At 45.7% G+C, this 22,216-nt stretch overlaps 1 protein-coding gene across 4 annotated transcripts in view; it reads right to left on the bottom strand.

Moving 5' to 3' along the window:
• The window catches only part of EMP2 (epithelial membrane protein 2), a 182,339-nt gene extending 160,675 nt beyond the window's left edge, over positions 1-21,664 (bottom strand). Inside the window, exon 1 of one of the 4 annotated variants that reach the window (XM_069647838.1) lies at positions 21,210-21,664. The gene's annotated coding sequence lies outside the window, so the exon portion shown is untranslated. Of the gene's footprint in view, positions 1-20,571; positions 20,811-21,209 lie in introns of those variants that run through there. The other 3 variants (XM_069647840.1, XM_069647839.1, XM_069647841.1) reach the window with 3 other exon arrangements.
• Between the last annotated feature and the right edge of the window lie 552 nt (positions 21,665-22,216).

The raw sequence follows: 22,216 nt of genomic DNA, 5'->3' as shown, positions 1-22,216 counted from the left end.
AATTTAAATAGGAGGCACTTCTAACAATCAAATAGTGCTTCTACCAGGGGGGCAGGCCAATCACTGGTTCAATAGGCAGCAAGGCAGCCTTGTGGCTAAAAAGGAAGTCTGCAGAGGTCATGATGGTGCCATCTTGGAGTTAAACCAAAGCATTGTTTTTTTCAAAACAAGGATGCCAGACATAGACATTGAAATGTGACAGACATGATTCACAACATTCGAGACCCACAAGCAATCCTGCCACCCAGGTCCGAAACTGCTAATGCATAACCCTGTAAAAACAGCAAAATGGCATCACAACAGGGAACAGTTTGAAAGTAGAGATGGTGTAAAAAAGTTAAAGAGGGAATGTTCTGGTAATAGTCAACAAATGGGAAGCAAACATCCAGGTATCTAGGCAGAGCATTGTTCAATGCGGTAACTTTTTCAGCAACCAAGATGTCCCACACCTTAATCCACCACTGTGCCAACACTGCCCCGAAGGAGCCTTCCAACACTGTGCTGTTATTCTAGCTGCTAATAACAGTTGTGTTACTGTAAAGATATCAAGTAGGACACGTCTTGCTGTTAACCTGAATAAAGGAACTTTAAGTTATGAAACTTCCTCGCGGGAAGCATGAGATCAAGTAATCAGAATTGATGAGGAACGGGCGTAAACGTGTGCTCTCGTTCTCCCGGTTGCTGGCTCCTCAATAAGCCCAATGGAATGATTCCTCATTCTCCTCCCACTCGTTCGACTCTCCGGCCTGTTCATACAGCAATGACAAGAACAAACAAATTGATCAGCGTTCCCCTTTTCAGTCGAGCCTCTTCTGCCTTCTAACCAATTCCCCGGCTTCCAGGAAGCTGCGCTGGTATTGGTGCTTCTCCCACCCACAGGGGCAGCCCACTTTTCAGGCCGTCGTATTCCGTCCCAGCCAGTCTCTCATTGGTGCTGCCAGTCTCTCGCCGGTGAGGTTTCCTAATCACTGTGGGCTTGTGTGCCAAGGCGTTCCTAATAGGAGAGTGCAGGGAGGCCAGGCGTCCTGTCCTCAGTGAACGCGAGTAGGGACTACCAGCCCCATGAAGATTCTTCGGGGACCGTGATTTTAAAGGAGCTGCAAACTGGATACGGGGTGGGGTGGGGTGGGGCAGGGCTGACCCTGATGCCTTCTGGCTATTCTAGTGCCGACTCAGGCATTAACGTTGGTCACCTCATACAAGGTGTTGCTAACTGCACATGCATCCGGGCAGGTCTGACACGGATGTATTCTGTGTACCTCAGTGTGGGGTAGTAATCGGGATCATCGCTGGCCACCGCAGAGTTCCCAATTATACTCTGCAACCCGATTTGGAGTACACATCTTCCTCTGAGTGACCCAGTAGGAAAACTAGCAGATCCAGGGTAAGCACACCGCTGGTGATCCCCTTAATACAAGGCAGCACAGCAACCCTGAAAGTGTGGATCACCGGGCAGGACCACAACATATGAACGTAGCTTCCCTTGAAGCCATATCCCCTCCAGCAAGCAGAGCTCAGATCCGGATTCATCTCATGTAGGGTTACCAGCGACTGGTACCATCTGTAGCATAATCTATACATGCATTCTCTATTGGTTACACATCTAGAGGAAGCATGGTTTCTAGCTCAGATGTCTTCCCATTGGTCATCCTCTACAGGGTGTCCCACATCAGCTTCCCAGTTTGGCAATGGAGGAGGGTATGGCCATTAGTAAGTCAGCTCCTAACAATTCATAAAAACATGATATTCTGCCCCCATCCATGCCCTCCAGTAGGGTACGTTCCAACCCCCTCATTACACGAGTTGCTCAGCTTATCACAGAGGGCTGGCAAATCCAGTGCTGGATCTGAGCGCATCAAAATGGTTCACTCTCGGCCAGCAAGCATAGAGCCTTGCATTCAAGAAACTAGAGAAGAGAACCCTCCTGCTATAGCCGATGCAGGCTATGCAGGCCCCCATTACGCCAATGTGAAAAGTTATTCCCTGAGAATCCTGGCGAGATCTCTGGGTTCCCAAAGACTGGAGAACACCGGCCCAGATTCACCCCCCGTTTCCGGAGAGCCTTGCGCCAGTAGAACAGCAAAACCTTTGTCGAGCTCAAGAGTGTATCAGATCAGGTGAGCCTAGTATGGTTGATGGGTAAGAAAGACAGCTCAGAGAAAGAGTTGGCCTCTTCAAGAGCTACCCATCTGTGAGGGCTAACAAACTCCCAAACAAATCTGAGCACCCAAATAATACCAGAGAAGGTCCAGAGCATCCACCTCCTTGCGGGCATCGCTTACAATAACAGCTATTGGAATTTTATGCTTTTTGCCTGCCCAAATAAAGTGTAGGACCCTACGCTGAGGCATTCTTAGATGAAGTTGGATATCTTGACCAGAAGGGCTTCACAAAGATACAACAATCTGGGTAAAAGATTCATTTTAACTACAGAAATTCATCCCATCAGTGATATTTCCTGCTTACTGCAACGTGTAAGATCTTTGGTCAGTACCTTAAACAACCCGGGAAGTTCACCCAATAGATGTCCTATGAGGGGGGGGGGGGAGCGTGAATCCCCACCCTCAGGTACTCTGAGGCGAATCTGGGCACGTGGATCTTGTGGCAGCAAGATCTTCCTTGCGAAATTGCACACTCACGGCTGAGGATTTTCAGTAATTATTGGAAAACCTAGAGTCCACCTCAGTTCTCCCCAGTTCAGACATGACAGCATCAAGGGAGGTCAGTATATTGGTTAATGTGAGTAGGACAAAATCGGCATAACGAGACATTTTAGGTTGCACCCCAGCCACCTATGCCCCTGTGATCGCTGGGTTATCCCTGATCCTTTGTGCAAACGGTTCTACTGCAAGAGCAAAAATCAAGGGACACAGTGGATAACCCTGCTTAGTGCCTAGAGCGATAGGAATGGGGGCAGAGAGGTCCAGATCACCCTTATTCAAGTTAAAGGGGAGTGGTAGTTAGCCAGTATCATATGCTGGAACGACGGGCCAAATACGTAGGGCCAGTACCCTCTATCGAATGTTTTAGTTGCATTGAGTGCTAGAACTCCAAGGCCAAGGCTACCCCTCCTGGCTATATCAATGACGTCCAAGACTCACCGGATGTTATTGCGTGTACTCCATTCTGGAACAAACACAGCCTGATCCGGACTGATGGGTTGGGGTAGAACCGTCGCCAATCTCAAGGCCTACACCTTACAGTACAACTAGGCATTAAGGTTCAACAAAGAAATTAGTCTATACGAGTGACGGTTTTTTGGGGGGTTTCCCAGACTTAAGGATTAGGAACAAGTTAAATATGTTTATTAGAGGTCTGAGCAGTTGTGCTTGAAAAATCTTATTAAGAAGATGCTAAGAAACTATCAGGATCAGGCATCCTATGTTTAAGGTAAGCCATCACCACTGCAACCTCATCCCTGGCTATAGGGGCATCTAAGTTCTCCCGATCAGTAGGTGAGAGCCTGGGGAGATGTGGAGTCAGGCACATGTTTAAAGGACGGGTAGGGCAGCGGGGGAGGCCTGCTGCCAATATTTTAGAGAAATATCATGCAACAACCTCCACCTTCCCCGATTCCACATATTGGTTTATTCTGTCTGAATCTACCAGCCCGCTACAGAATTTCTTGTGTGTATGACCTTCAGTTTACGAACTAGAAATGTAGTCGCTTTATTGCCTTTGGCATAATAGGATTGCTTAGTATGAATAATTGCTTGCGTTGTACTGCCTGTTAAACGCGCCTCTAGTTTATTTCATGCTACCCGCAGGCACTTTCTGGCCATAACAGAGACGGAGTGCTTCTGGAGCAATTAGGCAGCACGCACCTTCCCCTCATGTGCCTCCCTTTAGGTTCTGTTCCTACTGGCGTATGTGGCTGTGTGAGCAATCAATTCCCCTCTGATCACTGCCTTCATAGCGTCTCATACCATGGGCAATGGAACCTCACCTGTGCCATTTTCCCAAAAGTAATCAGCTATGGTCCTACCTATGGTGTCCCTCAAGACCATTTCTGAGAGGGCCGGATCATACAGTTTCCATGGGGAATAAACTCAACAACTGAAGGCATACACTTAACCGCCCCATGATCCGAGAGTACACAAGTGGCAATGAGCACCTCGGAAACAAAAAGGAACCAGAACCAGAAAGGGAGATACAAGCAACAGATCAATCCCAGAGAAAGTCCTATGATCATTTGAGAAATGCGCATAAGCACATACTCCCTCATGTAAAGCCTCCACAAATCAACCCGATTTATTTCCCCTCAAACCTTTCTTAGATAGGGCCGGTTTGAAATCTGTAGAAGATGGTGGGTGAGATTTATAAATCCCAGGGTCAGGTACAATAATAAAATACTCCAAACTCCCACCCCCCAGAAGTAACCCACCCTCCCACCCCCAGATCTACTGTACCTCCGTGAAAGGGATAATTTCCAACAAAGTCTGCCAGGGATCCATCCTGCTGCTCATTGAGGGCGTAAGGAGATATGACAGTAAACAGATGTACTGTTAACAAGTCCTTGATCTGTATAAGGCGGTGGTCAGTCATAATTTCGAAAAAATAATGTCGAATTCCGTTTTTTTTTAAATTATATATTTATTTTGGGGTCCGGGAGTAAAAAAAAAAAAAAAACAAATGGGTAAAACAAAAAAATTTTAAAAAGGGGGGTGGGGGGAACCCCCCCCCCCCATTTCGAAAAAAAAACCGTATTGAAAAACAAAATTCGACTTTTAATTATCACTATAAACCGTATAAAGCGACCCTGGGGTAATGTACACTCCCCGCTCAACAAAGGGAATATCTCGAGAGAGCAAGGTCCCTGTCCCACCGTTCTTAGTGCCGTCAGAGACCAGGTATAAAGTGTCTATAGCACAGTCGATGAAAATCAAAGGTTCACAGATGTGCGCTTACAAGGGGAACTCAATCCCTGCATGTTAAAGGTAGTACCATAACTCCTGGCAGGGAGTCCGTTAACATGCCCTCAGTACCCAGTGGGATTAAGAAATAAGCCTAATCTATGCAGCTGCCACCTCTGCGCAAGCAGCAAACAGAACAAAGCTCTTGCAGTCCCGCATCAGATTTTACCCAACCCACCAACGAGAAAAGACCACAAAAGAAATAATAAATAAACCAAATCTAGGAAAATAATTGGAACTAAAACTGCTGCAAAAAGGAGCTATTATTGTCACAGCTTGGGACGAATGACCGGTGTCGCCGGGCCAATACACACTTACAAATCATTCATGCCGTTCCTAAAGCCATCCGTTCACAGGCGCCTTGGAGTCCAAACCATCAAGATCGGCCAGGACTTGTAGAGATAAGTCAAAGGGGGTCCGGAAGTACTCTGCCACCACAGGGCCAGTCACCCTCACTTCACCCACGAGGGGACAATCTTACTTTCATGCCTTAACAGCTCTTGACCACAAACTGCTCTGGCTTAGGAACATTACGTGACAACGTGGAAGTAGTGGCACGCGACCCAACATCACATGGACCAGATGACCATGAGGACATCAAGTCATTGGCCTTTTGAGGCGATGTTAAAAAATCCCATCACAGCTGGATAGATAAGCTGTCTCACATTGCTTGTTGACCCGCTGAACAGTAAAATCCAGTCAGAATGTTGTGATGCCCACCATAAATATACACGAGAAACAAATGTACACATAATGCATTTGATGCACAGATTTATCTCTCTCTTTGAAAAACATGACTGGATTTTGCTATTTGATGGACCAAATACACTGCCCACCTATGAAAGATGCATGCAGACTCCAGTAGACCCAGTCATTAGCTGTCGGCAAGCAAACTATTTCTTAACGTCGGGCAAGGTAATGCCTTTCTTTACATTCAGTGCTCCCATCCCACATGGGGTCAGGCGTAGACCTGTCTCTATAAAAAGGTGTATAATACATTGGTTACTTGCTTACAAGGGTACACAAAGGCAGGACTTCCCAGGAAGCACCTGGGTTGCCAGTTTCTTTATTTCAGAACCCAACTGCCCATTTTACAGCTGGCCATTTGGCCCCATGGATGAGGATAGCTGGTCTCTTCCATTATTCACGCTCTGGTCAATTGCAATTCCCATCATTAACTGGGATTGACGAGCGCCCGTCCATAACCACCAATTAGAAAATACTGTAATCTATCGCGCTTCTACAGTCTGGCCCATGGACGGCCACGTCGGCCATTCAAAGAGTCAATGATCCTTCAGAACAAATGAAAAATGTTGAGAATTGCCTGCATGCAACGCTTGACCACAATCTACCAAGCCTACTGTCGGCTTAATCTGCAGCAAACAACTGCACACTGCCAAACACACATCTCAGTAAACCATTTCGCCCACAACTCTGCACAGAAGAAAGCAAGAGTTGCAAATCAGAGGCCAATAACATGGGACTAGGAGTCTCCTTCAATGTAAGGCGGGACTAACCAAGTGCCACAAGGGTAACGTTTTGAGACTAGAGGCCTCGTTAGGAGTATGGCTGTTCCATCTAATTTTTAATTCCATTTGCTTTTAAATTAGAACCCCAATTATGAGTTTGCATTACGAATGATATCTACAACATGGGTTACAGAAAGTATAGTAGGGGCTAATATGTGCTGTTTGACACAAGCAGTACTTTCTATGACAGTACACTATGCAATCCAAGTTCCTAATTGATATGATAAGGAATTTATAACGTGCCTATACACAAGTGTTTCAAGGCAAGGAAGGGGAAACAGAGATCCTACTAGGCCAGGTGACATGAGATTGCGCAAGTGTAGGGGGAGGGGGACAGGGAAAAGGGGAGGGCCCAGTACAGCACATAGGATAACAGTAAAATAAATAAGACAATAAATGATAAAAGTGCGGCCAGCGGGTGTCAAGTGCTAGTAGAGACTGTAGGGATACAGAAACAGTCCAGAGTGCAAAGGTTAGGTTATCAGGGGGGCAGTGCAGGTGTGCAACTGGTGGGGAGGTGCCCTGGGCCCGAGATCAGAGGGTAACCAGAGCAGTTTCAGATTCAGCCAGGGGGGCAGTGCAGGTGTGCAACTGGCAGGCAGGGGACCTTGGCCCGATATCAGAGGGTAGCCAGGTAACCAGTGCAGTTCAGATTCAGCCAGGAGATCAGCAGGGGAGAGGAGGACAGAAAGCAGGAGCAAACAGGAAGGTCTTGAAGTGCTTCCGGAACTGGATGTGGTTCTCCTCAAGTTTCAGAGAGGCAGGGACGCTGTTCCAGAGGGAGGTCCCAGCATAATAAAGATCTACCACCAACTTGCTGTTGGAGAATCGACTAACCCTAAGGGAGTTGGAGGAGCTTGAGAAGGAAGATATTTAGAAAGAGAGAGTTGAAGGTATTGAGGTCCGAGGCCCCAGAAGGCCTTGTGGACAATGCAGAGGGTTTTGAACTTAATCCTCCCTGCCACTGGGAGCCAGTGCAGAGATTTCAGTCCTGGAGAGATCCGATACCTGGGCGTGAAGCCAAGGACAAGTTTTGCAGTCCTGTTTTGGATGAGTTGCAGAGGGTGGAGCGTAGAGGCACGCAGATTTAGAAAGAGGATGTTGCAGTAGTCCAGCCTAGAGAGAACCAGGGCTCTGGAGACAGTGCGCTTCTGGGGGGAAGGAGAGGAAAGGAATACATCTGAGGAGGTGCAGCTGGTAGTGAGACTTCTTAGAGATGTCAGCGACGCAAGGAGAGAAAGAGTGTGGAGTCGAAGATGACCAAGGTTTTTAGCCTCACAGGTGGGAGCAGGAAGAGGGCAAAGAGAGGCAGTTAGGTGGTATTGTAAAAAAAAAATAGTAATAAGAGATAATGTAAATACCACACGTTTAAAATACAGAGTCCCCTAAGGACCCGATTTACAAAAGTGTTTTACATGTTACAATCCCATTGAAAAACGCTTTAGAACTCAGGCCACAAGTCTCGTTCATTCCTTCACAAGAAGCAAACAGGAAAGGCCAGAAGGTGAGTTTTGCATGAATACACAACACCCCAAAATCTGCAGTTTGGGCTATGTGGGAAACTGGATTTTTGAAAGCTTGAGTAGTCAAGAAAGTGGCACCCAAGAGTCAAAGAGGTACAAAACGATATTTCGATTAAAGCAAAGCTATGCAAAGCCACATTTATAATGTGGAGGCTGTTGGAGGACCTAAAGGAGGTTTTGTGAGATAATCATAATCAACAACGCGCGTCAGAATGATGCAGGGCGTGCACAGTGAGCGATCTAGCCATCAGGTGAAAGTATACAGTGATGTCTTTGCAAATATCACTCGGTACATTTACACATGGCGTGCAGTGAATGGTCAGCATAACTTGTGTACATGATAGACAATTCTTGAATGTCAAATTTGCAAGGTACAAACTGTGCCTCCTTCCAACTTGCACAAACTTTTCTCATGCTCAAGTTGGACATTAAATTGGTGAATGGGGACCTAATGTATACTTCTAAGTGTTATCTTAAAGTGATTTCTTTTTTTTTTTTTAAGACCAAAAAAAACAAAAACGACTTTACAATACTTACAGATCATGATACAGATAAATTGTGTAATATGACTTGACTGGTTAATAAAGTAGGGTTCATGTTTTACATATCTGCAAATTCCACACCTGCAAAGCTCCTCCAGCAAGGTTGCTGAAAACTCCACTAAACCAAGCTGCAAAGCAAAACATCACACAAACGAGGTCTGTCAAGCCCACTTGATGTCCATGCTAACAGCCGCCACTGACAAGCTACATGGGGCCAAAGCTGCAAATTAGGCACAATGGAGATCCCACCTGCTCACCAACTCACAACTGCCCAGCCTACCTTTAGTCTTCAGATGTCACCCATTGCAAGAGGCTGCTCCAGGTATAGACATCACACAGCATGTTCTCAAGACCGCGGCTATACCTTGCTCCCCAAGGAAGACAACACCGGCTCCCTCTGCAATGTCCCTTTATTACTAAAGGCCCTGAAATCCTGGTTCGCTCTGTTTAACAGTCCATGTCAAGGGTGCATTGTATGGCTTCTAAAAGAAAGACATCAAACTGGGCTCTAGAACCCCGCTGTGCCACTAAGTCCCTTTAAATGCAGCGTTTACTAGAGCTCCCATGGTCTATGCTCAAAACCTTTGTGCAGTTATTGGACATAGTCTTGGCTACTGATGGACCTGAACATTCCATGGACTAGAGTTTCATGGTTGAAAGTGTACTGTGGTGAGGCCTCAAGGGACGGTGGTGTGCTCACCAGCAAACGCAAGGGAATATAAACGTTAAACTTAAAGAGACCACAAACCGAACAGAAGACTGTACGAAATCCTCAGACTCAACTACATCTCATCACAAAAACAAGTCATATTTGTCCTCAGAATGTAACCATACACTCCTGCCTGTGCCCCTCGGCCTACCAAAAGATCAAAAGAAAACCCACACCTTGAGCTCATTCCAATACAAGTGGACCAACCTATAAAAGAGCCATGCTAAGTGCCACACAGCGAGAACATTCCAACCATTCAGAAAAGATGATCACTAGTTTACAAAAATGTACTGGGACCACCCGAGTTATCCAGGTTTAGATCCAAAGCAGAAGAGACGGAAACATGCTGCAATCTCCAATGCCAACTTTTATAGGATTACATTTACCAGCAGAGCATTCTAGATTAGTCTGGATCAAGGATTATGGCAATATCCTTGATCAAGAGCAGCTGCCACACTGGCAGCTTCTGCCACATTCTATGCAACTCCACCCCACCATACCATGTTCTTCATAAAGAAACGAATCAAATCTGCTCCATAGCCCTACAAGCACTCCCACCATATTGACTCTCTAGCATTCCGTTTTGCAATGAATTTTATTTATTTATTTGTTGCTTCTTATGCGCTAATACAATAGGAAAATACTGTTTCAATGCGTCCACAGGGCATAGAGGGACCAAGGGTGGGAAACACATTACAACACAACAATTAACAGCAGAAGGGGGAGAGAGACAAACCTACTATGCCTTGTGAGTATTCAGAACGTGAAAGTGCAGAAAGGAGAGGCAAGAGGGGGTAAGTGCTGGGGAGCCCGTGCTTGTAGGTGAGCCATAGACAAAGTGCTAGGAGTGTCGAGTGCTACATGGTCTGGGTGTAAGTGCGAGCCTCCAGAGCGAAGGGTGTGCAGATGCAAGTGCTGTGGATAGACAGGACTGAAGTTAAGTGCCAGGTCCCACCTAAGCTAATAGAAAAAAATAATAATGTGAATTAACAAGATGAAAATAGAAACAATCTCTTTCAGTATGTAGGATCTCACTTAGGTAAACTTATCCTCAGACAGCTACTAAAAAGGGTATGTGGGAAATGAAGTTAGATTCTGCCACTGAAAGCTGAATTTTGGTTTTGGCTCCTACACTTGAAACAGGCCTAGACTCCTCGTGCTTCCATTTAAACCCTGCCCTTCTTAAACATCCATAGAAATAGATAGTTGAATTCTGGGCACATTGTTCTTCTCCAATATTGATACCAGCAACAGTTTTCTTCCCCTCTTGGCTGGACAAGCAGGTCTTAAAACAGGACAAGTCGGCGCTTTCTTTTCCAAAGTGGAAATCGTCTGGTCTTATGATCATTTTTTAAGTGACACAGAGAAGTGACTTCAACATCTTTGCCGCTCTCAAAGCCACCATCTATGAAATAGCCTTTATCCGTATAGTCATGGGCTCCCCTTTCAAGACAAATTCCCTGAAACTCAAAACCAGACAGACCTTGAGGTTACTGAAGAAATCCAGACTGGCCTTCGATGACCTTGCCAACAAATAGATACATCACCCTCCTACCATACTTCTGCAAGAAACCAGAGAAAGAAGTCACCACTTCTTTACAAGAGCAAATCAATGACAGCTGCAAGCATGTATCAACAAAAACAGCCGTCATTCAGTTTGACCTACGCATCAAATGGTGACCCCTAGATCAGGGAGGCAGTTACAATGGCTGCCACAAGGTCAAGAAGATACCTGGTGGCAGCCATTGTAACCGGCATCCATTGTAACCACCATCTGCGGTGAATGTCTTTTCAACACACAAGTTATTCAATGCCACTGTTTTCCAATGGTTTTCCCTTTACCTCACCAACCACATCATCCAGATGATCCTTGACAGATACGAGCAAGTGACCTGTGGGCTACCTCCAGAAATGATCATCTCCCCTGTGATCTTTAACTTGCACACTGAGTCATGGTGGGGCCGGGGGTCGAGGGGTCTGCTAGTTAACTTTGGAATCAGGATCCATGAATACACAGGACAATAGGCCACTCTACTCAAGCAACCTCAGCCAAGGACATTCAATGGATTCAAAACCGGCTTGCCCTCATCCCAGCCTAGATGATCAGCAGACATAGTCCTCTTCTGCAAGAGCCTTCTGATAGACCACTAATCAGAAGACTACCGATTTACACCCAAACTCAAAGTCACTAAAATTTAACAAAGACGGTGTGCTCTCCTTCAGTCTCCTATTGAAAGAAACCCAGAGTGCACGCTAGGATGTCCGTCTTATTTGAAAAGGAAAAGCGTATGCACCTACCGGGTGCAAAACTCTGAACTACCACCCAAGCCCTGGTCAGATCCAACCTGGATGGTGGCACCAGTACTCCTATAAACCTCTGATCCCACCAACGCCATAGTGTAGCATGTCTCAGAATGTTTCTTCCAGAATCAATGACCAGATTGCTGCCTTTCAAACAGGTCTGCACGGGTTGCTGCTTCAGAACAGCATCACCATCAACACCCATTGCATCACTACCAAGATAACAACTACTGCTGCACCCACCAGGCTGAGAAAGCAACATTCTCAGGCAACCAACATAAGACAAACCCTGCAATCCTGCGAATTCATCTCTATCAAACTCCCGCTAAACAACTCCCAATCACTTACCATGCATGTAATATGCAGACCTCCCGGGCCAATTGGAACATTTGAGGAGGACCTGCATAATATACTTGCCAGTAATCTCAAACCTAATTCCCAAGTATTGCTCCTTGGCGACTTTAACGACCCCTCGGATAAAGAGGCCCTACAAATTGCCAACTCCCTTAATGCATTAGGAATAACGTAAAAAGTAAACGAACCCACCCATATCAAGGGAAGAACTCTACACTGGGTAGCTTAACACAATTGCACAGCTACCATTACCTCCATTTTCCCCCCATCATGGACTGACCACTCCCTTGTGTCCATGATCCTATCCACTACCAGACCAGCAATCCTAGCTCCTCAAGTAGCGCCACTGTGTCTAACCAGAATGAAAAAGAACATCACAGTCGACAGTGTGATTCCTAATATTCTACCTACCCTAGATTCTTTGCCAGATACCTCGACTCAAGCACCTTGGTGCAGGAATATAATAAGATTATGCTCTCCACTCTGGACAAAGTTGCCCCTCTCAAACTGAGACCAAGCAAATCCAAACCACACCTTAACAAGTGGTTCACTCCACAACTAAAGGACTTGCAACTACTAAAAAGAAAATGTGAAACTGCCTGGCGGCTTTGCCCCTCCAGTGAGAATAAAAAGAAGCTAACCTCCACGGCATTACACTACAAAAAAGGAAATCTGCCTGGCAAAACGCAACTCGTACAATGAACATATTGCCAACTCCAACTCTAGTATGAAAGAATTATTTACAATCTCCAAACCCGATATCTGTATCAAAAACAAGACCTGGTGTTCAGAGATCCAACAAGCCTTAACCAACAAAATAAACAAACACTTTACAAATCAAAATAAAAAATAAGAAAAGACGCTCTGAACCTACCACAGCCAACTAATTCTCTCCCACCGAATAAAAAAAAAAAACATTGATCAAAATAATAGATTCCGTTTCACCAAGACCTCCATCATAGAAGTTGAGAAAACGATCCTATCACTTAAACCTTCCAACTGTAAAGGAGATGTCTGCCCAGCACACATCAAAAAAGATGCCACGAGAAACTCCTCTCCATTAATTTCCAGGCTGATCAATGCCTCATTTGCCTCTGGCACCATCCCAGTCAACCTCAAACAGTCCTGGGTTCTCCCACTTCTGAAGAACCAAACTCTGAACCCACTTATCGCCACAAACTACCGCCCAATCACAACGGTACCATTTTTACTTACAAATCTTGGACAAAGTTGCTTACTCGCCGATGCAAAAATACCTTGAGCTACATAAATTCCTAGGGGTCAGAAAATCAGGATTCCGTCCGCTATATGGGACGGAAACTGCATTGATAGATTTGAAAACACAAATAGATGAGCTGAGAGACAAAGGGAAGACAGCACTACTGCTGTTACTTGATCTCTTAGCTGCATTCGATCTGGTGGATCATAAGGTCCTCTACAGACACCTTGACTCAGCATCCCACTTCTCCACAGATGCTGTCAAGTGGATAGAATCATTCTTGAGCAACAGAACCATCAGAGTATTTGAGCGGGGTCCCTCAGGGCTCATGCGTGTCCCCAACTCTGTACAACATATTCACCAAACCATTGTTCGATGATTTGGACCTTCTGGGTACCACCTACACTAACTATGCAGTTGATACACAGATTCTCCTCCCACTTTCCGGGGATCATGGCAAGGACTTTGCGTTGGTGAATAGGATCTACCTCATCATTCAGGCATGGATGGCCACACACAGCCTATGCCTGCATGATGACAAGACAGAGCTGATAATTCTTGGCACCCCTTCTAACATCTCCAAACTAGGTCACGAATACGCTTCTTTCATCATTAATGGCAACAATATCATAGTCTCAAAGGAGGTAAAAACCCTAGGTTTCTACCTGGACGCTACCATGTCTTTTAATAAACAACTGAAATCCCTGGCCTCCACTACAGCCTACACGTGCAAGCTTATCAGAGCTGGCAAGCCCTTCCTCTCCAACGATGGCTGCATTATACTGGCAAGAGCATTAATTCGCTCCAGATTAGTCTACTGCAATGCGCTTAACAGTAGCGCTAACAAAGCCATTATCCAAAAACTACAAATATTACAAAACAACACTCAGAGCCGCACTAGGTACTAACAAAAGAGCGCACATGACCGCAATCAGACGCCAATATAAATGGCTATCTACCCATAACAAAATACAACTAAAATTTGCCTCTCTGACACACAAAGCATTACACAATGCTGCCCCCAGCTATCTAATCAACAAATTGTCTAGAAAAACGTCCAGTAGGCCCACCAGAGCTGTCAATACAAACTGCCTGGTGGTACCAAGATTCAAATCCTCCAAGATTGGCGGCAATAGCTTCCCTGTGAAGGCCGCTAAACTTTGGAACTCACTGCCATACGAGCTGAGAGTTGATCAACCCTACCCACATTTCAGAAAGAACCTCATCACCCACCTCAATCTGACCGTAGACTAGTCCAACCCAAATTACTGCACAACAGCAAACTTTACCTCCCATGATTGTAAACTACTGTATATTATGATGTAAATAACTTTCTTTGAAATCTACTACTTGCATATATGTAAACTATTGTATTCTATTGTACACTATGATGTAAATAACCTTTTTGAGATGTATTACTAAGCTCTACCTACTTTGCATTTCATGTGTCAACTTATACTGTTTGCCACTATGTAACCTTGTAAGCCTTCCATAACCTTTGCTGTGCCCCGTTACCTCTGGGTCTGGTGCGCATTACAAATTCAAAAAACAAACAAACAAACAGGCACAAAACCTCAGCACATCAGAAAGTGCATAAAGGAAAGGGCTAAAAGACCAGTTTGCTTGAACGATGCACACAGACATCCCTCATGCATTGGGCCCACCAAACCTCTAGCACAATACAGAAAAGGGTGCTGGAATCTTTTCTCTTCGCGAGGCATATCATCTAGACTTGAGGAGAGGTTTACCCAGCACCCGAACAACCAGAAACAAAACCAAAAAACCTGTATTCCTCTCCCCAACCTAGTCTATGTACAAGATTTTGAAGAGCCAACAATCTTCCCTAGCTAATGGATTGCGTTCTTACCCTATTAATTACACAACATTCCAGTGCTCACCGACTAGGTTTAAACTGTTCTACCACTATTCCAAAGGGAATAAGTGTCCAAACCTTCCATCAAGCACTTGCCACCTATTCCAAGACTGAGTTCATTTAAATTGTTTTTTCCCCCCACTTCTATTTAATAATTTCAAGTACAAAAAAGTAATGGCAATACAATTGTGATCAGTTTAACAATATATACTTTCCACTGCACAATGTTACACAGATAAACATGTCAATACCAATTTAGTACACCAACACCACATTCAGGCAATATAAAATCCTCTTCCCTATGCATACTAACCCAATCATAAATCTTCCGTACACAAAACAACACCCCCAAACAAATACAAGACACTCACAGACCAGATAAACAAACAAACAGAACCAAACTAACGCAAAGATCCTAAAACAACACCTCAATCCAACAAAACATACCATATTCAGACAATTCTCAAGTACTCATTCACCATATAATTAATTGAATGGCGTCCAGAGAGCTAGATATTTATCTCCTCTGTCCTGCCTTTGGAATATCACCTTCTCAACCCCCGATAACATCAATACATCATTTATCCAATTCGTCACCTGAGGCTTCTTCCTTGTCTTCCATACCATCAACGCCTGCTTTGCCGCAACTATCAGTACCTTATCGATCCACTGCCCATATCTTCGAGCAATCTCACATCGTCCCCTTCTGGACAAAAGTAATACCTGTAGAGGCATCCTAGGAAGGCTTATGGACAATATCATATCCAGTCTGTCCAACATTTCTGTCCAGAAGTCCAACACACGAGAACAATACCACAACATGTGAACAAGTGTCCCTTTCTCCCTATCACACCCCCAACACAAATCATTGTCAAGTAGACCCAATTTACACATACGCACCAATACAAACGCCCTAATATTTTTTGGTGAATAAGCCGCAACTTGAGATCCAACTTGCTCCTACACTCCACACATTTTCCCCACTCTTCCTCTGTAATCCAGTCCGAGCGTATCTGGAAGCAAGAGCACGATGGTGGGTTTGGCCAATTAATGTCATGTCAGTATTATGGCTGGGGTAAAAACAGACATCAAATCAAACACCACTCTGCCCAACAATCGTCTACATGCAAACAGTAAACCGTTTAACTGGCCAAGAGTTCATTTTCACTCAGCAATAACCAGGTTTGATAGCACATTTTGAGGCCTGACTATGGTATGGAAATATTAACTAATCATTTGGTTGTTTGTCCCCCTAACCCCCACCCAATGCACTTTGGCCACCCGGATCTCCTCCTCTCTCTCTTGCTCTCATTCATTTGCAATTGGTCCCTGGCTGAAGGTGAGGCCTGCATCTCCTAGACTCCAACTTGCCACAACCTCAGTTGGGTAGTTTTTTTCCTTCTGTTTTTGGGCTTAAATTTGGCATTTTGCAGCCTCCGGCACTTAGTACCACTGTGTTCCTGCCTCCTTGGCCGCCCCCTCCCCTGATTGGCTGACCATGCCCTTATCCCTCTCACTCACACACACACACCTCTCACCAGGGAAGCCCACTGCACGTTGCAGCCCCAAGGCAAAGAGCATCTCCAGACCGTGTTGGCCTGCAACCAGCAGCTAATGACAAGGTAAGGGCAGTTTGGGAAGGGATGTAGCCATTACTGCTCCCCACTAAACTGACTTACCCTAATGAATCCTATCCTATTTTCTATCATCTGGTTGTCTGATGCATCCAGCCCACAGTTTGTATAGTAATCTTATCTTGCATTTAGCCTGAATGTGTTAGCCATACTAGCCATTGCTGTACTCCCATTAACTACCCCAACCGTCTCATTACCCAATATCCTACTCCCCAGGCACTCGGCCTACTTGTTCTTTATCAGTCATAGTCAGCATTTACACACTTGTATAAAAGTAGCCTTTCTGATTCTAGCCTCAATATGTAAGGTTACCATATGTTACATCAAGACAATTGGTTAGTTAGCCACAGTTTACATTTTGGGCAGTTATAGATGGGGTAGAATTGTGAATATTAGCTTGTGTCACATCCCAAAAGAATTGTAAATATTAAGCTTGTACCAAGCACTAAGAAAAAAATCACTCTTGTGCATATACCTCTCATACTCTGAACTCAACACAACCTTACCTCTACAGCACCACAATCTGTACATACTTCACAGCACTACAACAACAAAACCACACAATCTTGCACAACAGCACATGGTGGCCAACTTCCAAAAATTGCATGTATACTAAATGAACAGCGTTTCCGAACTGAAGCTGCAAACAGCAAGTCATAGCTCTCTTCCTGCTCAATCCTATTAACCACTCGCCCTCCCTCCATACCTCCCAGGGATGTCATTTGACCCAAATGCCTCGGGTAGCGGAAGTGGCATCACACAACCTTTGGCCTCTGATGACATCACAGGAAGTGATGTCTTTTGATCCCCACCCCAAAGTGACATCACGGGAATCAATGGAACATGACCTTTCACCCTTTGACAAAAAAGGAAGTGGAATCAGATAGCATTGTCCCAAACTACACTACAAAAAATATGGTTACGATATCATTGATATACATTTCATACAAGAATGCATCACCCTATATATCGTTAATATCAAGGTGTATAGGCCCATATTACCAAATTACTGTAAATGCAAGCAGACTTTCAAGGCCAAATGATAATGATGTGTTATTATATAGCACTTACGCTTAAGCGCTTTATATAGAACAAATATACATACAATATCACCCAACCTGTGTTGGTACTCATTTATCGACCTCCGAAGGATGAGTTGGGGCATTTAAGAAAAGACAAAATCAGTGGCTCACCCCTATTTAGGGTCACTGCTCAAGGTGTTACTTGTGGAACCCCCCCCCTCGATTTAAAAAAAATTTAAATACATTAAAAAAAAAAATTTTAAAAAGGAGGTTGCAAAGGAGACCACAGGGAGAAGTCAGGGGTCGCAACGATGACACCCAAATTACATCCCTGCTCCTTCCTTGCATTACAGGTCCACCTGAGCACCAAGAGACCATGCAGGTTGCAACAGCGGGTGCTATAAAAGCCTTTAACATTAACATTTGTGTCCTTGTATAGCAAGCACGTCATGACAGATGTTTTCCTGTTTCTAAATCCTTAATTGGGGAGTGTCATTATCCAATTTAACAGTGCTCAACATATCAACGGAAGCAAGGGATGCAGGGGTGAGAGATAGCCCTGTAGCAAAGCCCTGCAGCTGGATTTGAATTTACTACGTGCAGGCAGGGAGGCCCCGGTCTGAAGCGAGCGCTGAACCCACTCAGCTATCCAGAGATTAATATCCTTGCTGGGGGGGTGGGAGGGGAGAGAAAGGAGGCAGGTTGTGTTAGTATAGGGTGAATTGTGTAGTGAGGTCATGACAGGATACCTCCCCCACATTCGTGCTGGAACACTAGCCCTTCTGCATTATGATAGGTTTGGTTATTTACAACGCGCGGACCCGATCATCAAACCTGTGTTGCTCCGTGTCGCCTTGCTTCCAAGGCGAGCACGTTGCCCCTCAGCTATCCTCCCGAGACATTGCCGTTCTAGCTATACAAGTCCCAAGAGGTCGGCGATTTACGCTTGGCTAGGAGCCATCTTTGGCAATTGCTCCTCATTTGGGCAATTGCGCCCAATACAGTCTAGACACTGTCACGATCTAATCAAACGCATTTGTTTTAAAAGGGGTTTCACTAAATCGGCGGTAGAGCGATGGAACAATGTGTCTCTTGATAAGGCGGTGGGGGACAGCCTCCTACCTAAACTGTGGATCGCCAGAAGGCAGACAGGAGCTGTCCACGAGTGGCCGCTGACAAGAAACACTTGTTAAATCCGATTCTTGGAAAACAATGCCCCCGGGCGCTGATGGGCCAATCCAAGATTACACTGCCCCGAAATTCACTCATATTAAACTTGCGGTTGATTTTTGGGGAAACCTCCCAAAAAAAACGTCCCGACTTGGAAGGAAGGCTAAATCACCACCTACATTTCCCCTTCACATCTGCCATTCGCTTTCAATGTAAAATTGAAATATATAATACATTAAAAAAAAAAAAAAAAAAACATACACCACACAACATTCCACCTCCCCAATTGGAAAGTGGAGTTATGCGTTCCTTTTCTAATCGTATAGTTCTTGCTCTCTTGTCAGGGGGGAAGTGGAGGGGGGGGGTTAGAAAGCTCAATCAAATTGAACCCCCGAAATTAAATATTTCGCTTGCCTTCCCGCGATACTAGTTCGGGGGGAACGCGCAGCCCTCTCCAAACCAACCATAGCATAAAAATATATCATATCAGGTCTATGGTCCCGTGCGATGGCTTGAGATACCGCGAGTTGCTCCGGGGTAAACGGACCTTCAGACTGCACGCAATAAGCAATACATTAAATGGGCTTTTTACATTCCTCGCTGCGTGGTTGTGGGGACCTGGAATTTACAAGTCTTAGGCACTGTGTTGGAATAACTTTGCATACGCTCTTCGTCTATACCACATCTCGGACAGATGTTCAGCAGTTTACACTCTGTAAACTCTGCACACACGCGCAACTTTTACGTGAAGACATGAACATCCTTTTTTTTTTTTTTAAACTACTTCTCACGAATTCCGCCATATTTTAGGTAATTACTCGGAAAGCCTCGAGTATAGTTGGCTTGATGTGAAATTCCGCCAATAACGCCTGAAAAGACACACTTAGTGTACATTAATCTTAAATAAGGCCCGTCTGGGTGACGCATGTGTGACCCAAATTAGGAGACGTAAAAGGCAAAAACACCACATTAGTCGCCACTAGGCGGGGCACTACACAAGGAAAAACACAGCTGGATCTCTCCATCGGGCTCCCTTGAGTTAACGAAAACCCAGCCCCCATCAAACAAAAAAACTCGACCCACACAAGACACGCCCCGAAAATATTCCACATGTCCAACAAAGCAGCTCGGATCGCTTTTCCTGGCTTCCTACCGGAGCTACAGCTGCAACGTTTGCTGAAACAACAGGATCTGGGTGTTTTAAACCAATGATTCCAGGGGTGAGGGGCCTGTAACATCTGGATATGCTTTGCTTTCCAAACTCCATATACACAGTTTTTTTTTTAAAAGTCGTAGACAGATGGTTAGTATTTGAAAGTGCAGGGGGGTATTTTGGGGGATGTCTTCTTATTCTAGAAAGCAACAATTTTCATTCCTAAACCACTATCGGAAAACGCGTTCCTCCGCGGCCAGGTGAAACCTCAGTTTTGTATGTCGTCCCCTGGGATGAGATTACACAAGGACAGTAACACTAAGGCAAACATTAAGAAGTGCATATCAAAAGGTAGGCAGCCTGCACAACGCTAAGGAGTTACAGTTTCCCCTCGATGAGCGCAGGACTCCGCGAAAGAACATTTAAAAATGTCTAGCTTTTTCCCCCGCAGCGGTGCCTTGTGCCCATTCCTCCCGGCGCGACAAGGATTTGGGAGACTAGTCAGTCTCCCGCGCATTTGAGAAAGTGGATTTTTTTTTTAAATCATGGAAATATGAAATTACGAAAATCTCCCACAGAAAATAAACGAGAGAGTGGGCAAGAGGGGTCGCGAAATACTGCACGCTTACCGAGAGATCCTCTTCTGTGGCGCACAGGAGCGTTTCAAACATCCACAGAGCACCGCCCCTCGGTCCCAAAAATCAAAAGCAGGCATCCGGGGTTATCTACAAAAAAATAACAAACCCCCGAGGGCTGGCTCTTGACCAGGGAACCGAAAGTTCAGATAAACAGGGAGTGCGGGAGAACGAGCGAGATTGTGCGTCAGAACCACGGTTACCTGTACTGGCCTAGTTACAGGGGGCGCGGGCATTACCATAGGGCGAACGTAAAACAGTAGAAGTTGACATATATAAGTACTTTTGCTTAAGGGGTTTTCCGCCCCGCCCCCAAGAGTCCAGGGTCGCAGTCGTGTGTGGATAATCCTATCCTCGCCAATGCCGTTTACCTGCCAAGCCCGCACACACTGTCTAGACCGAGCATGTAAACATTGCACAACATGCCAGATTGGCGAATATCCTTTGACAGTTAAGCTACAGCAGAGTGCGGCCCAATTTTCCCCCTCATAGTGGGGGCGGAGGGGGGTCAGCATTCGGCGAGGCAATTAGGTGTATCCAAGCAGGCAACAGTTGACATCCTTTGGCTCCGCCGTGGGCCACCCTCCCTCTGTGTACGGCGCATCCCTGCGGGCTGCTGACACCAGACCTACCGAGCGAAGTGCTGTCCCTCCGGTCCGGCCGGCCTGCGCTGTGGGGGTCCCTGGCTTCTGAGATGGGGAGCGGGCGTCCTCGGTGCGCTGCTAGGGCTGAGTGTTGTTTTGAAGCCGAGTCCTCCTCGCACCACTCCCGGTCCCTCCCCCACCCTCTCCTGCTGCAGGGTGAGGTCACAGGCGAAGGGTGTGGAAAGAAAATAAAAGCGCTCTCCCTGGAACGCAAAAAACACACGAGTTTCGCCCTTCCCCTCCCCTCTTCCTCGGTTTAAATTTAAAAAATGCACTCAAGAACTCTTCATCCCTGGCTGCGAGTAAGTTGGACGTGTCACATCACCCTGAGCAATTTTAGAGACTGAAAGAGAGGGAGGGCGAGCTCCACCCATCTGAAGAGAAAACAAACACGCTCCATTCAGGAGGTCGCTTGCCTGAAAGAGCGCGCTGCTCTTTAGAGTTACACAAACACGCGGCGCCGGAGTTTATTTTCTCCCGCTTCTCTCTTTTTTTCGGTTCAGACATCGTTTGACAGCCAACGGCTGTAGGGCTTCCTAGAAAACACCCCTTTTCTGCATACGGTAAAGAGTGCTTGAAAGCACAATAAAGACCGCGCCTACACCTGCGACGTTCTTTCCCCAGTGCTGCTCCAGAGGCGGGGACGACGTGTTGACCTGACTGTACTAGGGGTGCTTCAGGCTCCGTCCTTCTCGCCTATAAGCTAAAGAGGCCAATAGCCAAACGGGCGGACTTGACAGGCCATTGTGGCGCATCCCCGGGGCAAACTTCAGCAGGCTCGAGTAAGGAGGTACATGTATCCAGGTTCAAGGTGTCTGACGTTGGTTCTTTGACCACCAGTAGGAGCCCATCAGGGCACACGCACTCTGCTTTAGCCAAAACTTGAATACAGATCTATTAATACGGGCAGTCTATCCATAGCCTTTTATTTTTTTAATTTATTACGCGTGAAGATAGTTAATTATAACTTTACTCACAACTATCCCCATTAAAAA

Source organism: Ambystoma mexicanum, chromosome 2q, assembly GCF_040938575.1.
Source record: "Ambystoma mexicanum isolate Mex_15411 chromosome 2q, UKY_AmexF1_1, whole genome shotgun sequence".
In the NCBI taxonomy this organism is placed as follows: domain Eukaryota; kingdom Metazoa; phylum Chordata; class Amphibia; order Caudata; family Ambystomatidae; genus Ambystoma; species Ambystoma mexicanum.
Note: the sequence above shows the minus strand (reverse complement) of the source record. Positions and strands in the feature narration are given on the sequence as shown.